Source organism: Lolium rigidum, chromosome 6, assembly GCF_022539505.1.
Source record: "Lolium rigidum isolate FL_2022 chromosome 6, APGP_CSIRO_Lrig_0.1, whole genome shotgun sequence".
In the NCBI taxonomy this organism is placed as follows: domain Eukaryota; kingdom Viridiplantae; phylum Streptophyta; class Magnoliopsida; order Poales; family Poaceae; genus Lolium; species Lolium rigidum.
This window is the reverse complement of record NC_061513.1, coordinates 169,027,706-169,032,165: the sequence shown is the minus strand read 5'-3', so window position 1 is coordinate 169,032,165 and position 4,460 is coordinate 169,027,706. Positions and strand designations below refer to the sequence as shown.

The 4,460-nt window shown below is 42.6% G+C and overlaps 1 long non-coding RNA gene across 1 annotated transcript; it reads left to right on the top strand.

Annotated features, from left to right (window-relative positions):
- Nucleotides 1-397: 397 nt before the first annotated feature.
- LOC124665363 lies at nucleotides 398-3,899 on the top strand. The gene is made up of 4 exons (XR_006990552.1): nucleotides 398-549; nucleotides 1,866-2,080; nucleotides 2,179-2,273; nucleotides 3,835-3,899. It is a non-coding gene; the product is annotated as an uncharacterized LOC124665363 (long non-coding RNA).
- The last annotated feature ends 561 nt before the right edge of the window (nucleotides 3,900-4,460 follow it).

Genomic DNA, 4,460 nt, shown 5'->3' with positions numbered 1-4,460 from the left:
AAAAGTGCTCGGTGGCCACGGAACATGTTCGAGCCTCCGGTTTCTGGCCGTCCGATGCCCTTCATCGCGCTCGATCTCGCGGCCCAGCGGAGAGACGTCACGACAGACCTGCACATGGCCCCCAACAATTTCTCACCTGGGCCCCGACAATACCGGGAGAAGCGCCGCTACCTTTCTCGCTTGTTCCTCTCCGCTCGTTCCCCATTTCTCCACCGTGATTTCTCCTGGGTTTCGTCGGTGGAGAGTTCGTCGGCCGTTGAGCGCGCTAACCTCGTAGGCGGAGGGCGAGCGCGAGCAAGAGGGCGACTAGCTCGTCGGCAAACGGAGCCGCTCGGTAGTGCGGCGAGATCCGAGTCGTCGAGCGAGCTGCGCGGCCGCGGCAACGGGAGCGAGGCAAGCGGAATTGTGGCGAGATCTGAGCGGGCCAGCGGGGAGCTTGTCATGCGTGAGGGCGGCGAGTTAGTCGGGGGAGGGCGAGCTTTGGGAGCGAGGTCAGGGTGCTCGGGAGACGATGATGCGTGACGGAGATGCCTAGGTCGAGTACCTGAGGTAATCTTCTATGTACAAATCTCAACCTGAAACATGTGATTCGTAATGGTGTAGTGTATGTTTGAGATTTCTAGTTCTTAGGATCTGGGGGATTCATCTCGCGTTAGGTCACATACGAAGCTTTTTTTTTTTTGTACGCCTATCTGCTATTTGATTTTCTTTGTACGAATTAGCAAGCCATGCTTTGTGGATCTTCCCGGTGCATATCTCGTTGTGAACTAGATATCCCTAGTACTTTCTCTCTTGCAATAATGCTTGCTCATGTATGCGGACTGATGAAGGGGATTTTTAGCCTCAGCCATAGTGTTTCATATGTTTGGGGGGGGGGGGGGGGATTTACCAAGTTGTTCATCTGATTTGGGTCACTGAAATTCAGACTAAGCTGCTTTTTATCAGCATACTTTAGTTTGATTTTCAACTTTTAGTTTGGGTATATTTTTAGCACTATCCTTAAGCTGTGTAATGATTTTCTTTTAAGTTGTTTTGTTCAACATGATTAAGTTGGATTTTAATTATACCCTAGTTACCTACCTAATCATGCTTTTTTTCAGTTCAAAATGGCTAACGTTCTGAAGTTGGTAGTCACTTGTTAACCACCCGGGAGTTCTTTATCTGACCTTTCATGTTAATCACAACTATCAAGTGCACTGGCTTTAATTGGCAATTTGGACAGTTTAACAAGGTTTCTATATTGGGGAATTCTTTGGTTGTGCTCATTTTTTCTATGCCATGAAATTATGTATAAGTTGGTAATCTTGCTTACTCAAGTTGTTTTATCATTACGGTTAAGTTGACTTCTGAAAGTAATTAAGTTGGTTTTAATACCATGCTTAATTTAGCTTCTTACATTAAATTATTTTTTGATACCATGTTTAAGTTGGCGTCTAAAAGTAATTGAGTTGTTTTGATAATTATGCCTAAATTGGCGTTTGAAAACAATTGAGTTGTTTTCATAAGTATACCTTAGTTGGCTTTCGAAAGTAATTGAGTTGTTTTGATACCATTCTTAAGTTGGCTTTTAAAAGTAGTTGAGCTGTTTTGATAACTATATTTAAATTGGCTTCTGAAAGTAATTGAATTGTTTTGACACCATGCTTAAGTTGTTTTTGACAGTGATGGTATGGATGCTTGCTATAGTTTTTTTTGGAAGTGGAATATGTCCTGGGAGTGGTGTGATTAGGTGATTCTTACCGTGTGATATGTGCTTTTAGTTCATACATGTGAACATTGTCAGTGTGTGATTTGGTGCTCAACATACTACTGGTTCTTGCTACTAAATGGTAAATGTGGTTTCTCTGTTTCTGGCATTGATTCAGAGACCTTAGCTTCACCGTCGCCGTGCGGGTGGAGATCTTGGCACCGTTGCTCCAGGACATTCCCCTTGACACGCACTCGCCGGTGGTTCGGTCCAGCGCGACCCTGCCCCGCAGTCATCTGGGACAAGCACGAGGAGCTGCCGCTGGTCTGGTTCCCCAGATGCGCCGCGACCAACTGTTGTTGCTGCTGACCGACCCCTCGCCATCGTGAGCTGGTGAGACATCACTCCATTTCTACTTTGCTAGTTTTGCACTCCTCTGTTATGCGCGTGCGACCTCACCTGCTCTTCCCTTGTTGATGCTTGCGTGTGAGGGTACATGCTACCCAAGGCCGCGGCGATGGCAAAGATGGTCCAGGAGGGCGCCCACTCTGACTGCTTGCTCAACTTGGACGACGACGACCTGCAGGTGACTCTCGTTGTTGCCTTTACAGATAAATGTGTTTCTGCCCGTCATGCAACGGGGATCGTTGCTTGGTGCAGACAAGGCTGCAACTAGTTTCGACCTAACCACAACAAGTTTTTTAGCCTGTGTTTGTAGCTAAAAGGTTGAGTATTTGTTTTTGTGACCTCAAGTTTGTCAATCTCCTATCTTTTGGTAAATGAATGGGCGAATTGTTGCTACTTAGGCATATGCTTGATGAATGGTAGTAGTTTATCTATCTATCTAGTAAACGAGGAGTGGCAAGCGAAAATCTGGATGCTAATTTCTTAGGAGTACTGTGGCTAGTGGGATTAATTAAGTTGTTGTATCAGTAATCTTAAGTTTGAAATAAATTAAGTTGATTCTTCCAGCATGCTTGGGAATTGGTACAATCTATCGAGGCATTCCTTTTGAGTAATATTCATAGCGTGCCCACTTGTTTAATTAGTTGCCTTCTCAACATGCTTAAGTTGAGTACTGAAATTAGTTAACTTGATTCCTCTAGTATTCTTAAGTTTTTGGGTATTGGTACAATCTATTTAGGTGTTCCTTTCTGTGGTAGGACCATGATGGTCGCCCTCACGAGTGGTACTAGTTCTAATCCAATGGGGTAGAACATAAGTTGTCTTGGTTATCTTGGTCAACATGCCTATGTTGGCTTCTGAAAGTAACTAAGTTGGTTCCGCCATCCTGCTCAAATTGCATTTTATCATGTTGCTTTTTAAGTACATTTTTTTTCCTTTTGAAATTGGCTATTGGATTGTTAAGCTGCCTTGGTCAACAGGCCTAAGTTGGCTTCCGAAAGTAACTAAGTTCTTTTTTTTTCTCAACAAGCTCTAATTTCCTTTTATCATGTTGCTTTAATTATAATTTTTTCCTTTCGAAGTTGGCTACTGGATTAATTAACTTGCCTTGGTCAACATGCATAAGTTGGCTTCTGAAAGTAACTAAGCTCAAATGTGTTGTTATTCTGATTTTTCTGGCGCTAAAATTTGAGATGAATAAGCATTATGGTTGTTCGTTTCTGTTTATTGGTCATTGGTCAGGAAGCTATTATTATCTGGGTGCTTCCTGGTAGGACTGCACTCTGAGGATGACATTGTTCATTCATGCTTCTTCAGTTGTTTTAACTATAGCCTTAGTTTGTTTTTACTATAACCCTGCTGCAGCCAAGACTAGCCCAAGTTGTTTTCACTATATCCTAAGTTGTGTTCTTTAGTGTTTTCACTATAGCCTAACTTGTCTTTTAGTTTAGCCTAACTTGCATTTGTTTCGTAACCTAAGATGTAGCAGGGAAATCACACATTTGTTATATATCCTAAGATTTGTTTTTTAATCTAGTTGTTTTCACTCTAGCCTAAGTTGTTTTTCCACTCTAGTCTAAGTTGTACCAAAGATCATGTAGAGTTGTATGATGGTGTGTTCTGCTACACTACCCTCTTTGTTTCTAAACTTAGTTGGGATTAACGACATACTCAAACTTTACTTTGTTTAAAATGTTTTCATGTTGCACTCTAAGTTGATATTTTCCTCCTACCTTTTTTAGGTTTTTCACTCATATCTACTTACAATCGATATGGGCTAGTGCAACCTGCATTTGCGCGCGAAGAAGGCGGAGGGAGCTGCCGTGCACCCCAACTACAAGTCAGTCAGCAGGTATGTAACAGGGAGGACACAGTTTGTTTTTGGTTGGGCGTCCAAATGCTGCATCCAAGCCTAGCATGGTTGCACCTAAAAGTAATGTAGGCGCAGCTGCGCATCTTATGGCTACGCCAAATGCACCTGGAGCAGTAAAGGCTCCTCGCGCACGAAGGAAGGTTCAAGCGGTGCATTTTTCTCTATATATCCATGTTCTTTGTTGTGGTTGTTATCTTTTTATGATAACAAACCATTGGTGTTGATGGTCTCTGGTCCTGCATATTCTAACAGTAAGATAATCTTCCATGTTTTTGTCCTTCCATCCTAACTCCTAAGTTGTCTTTTTCCTGTAGCCTAAGTTGCAGCAAAGATTAGCCCAAGTTGTTTTCACTATAGCCTAAGTTTCCTTCTTTAGTTGTTTTCACTAAAGCCTAAATTGTCTTCTGGTTAGCCTAAGTTGAAGTCTAGTACCATGTTAATTTTTGTCGTGCAAACCATATCACTGAACTACTTTAGGAAGTTGGAAACCTGGGA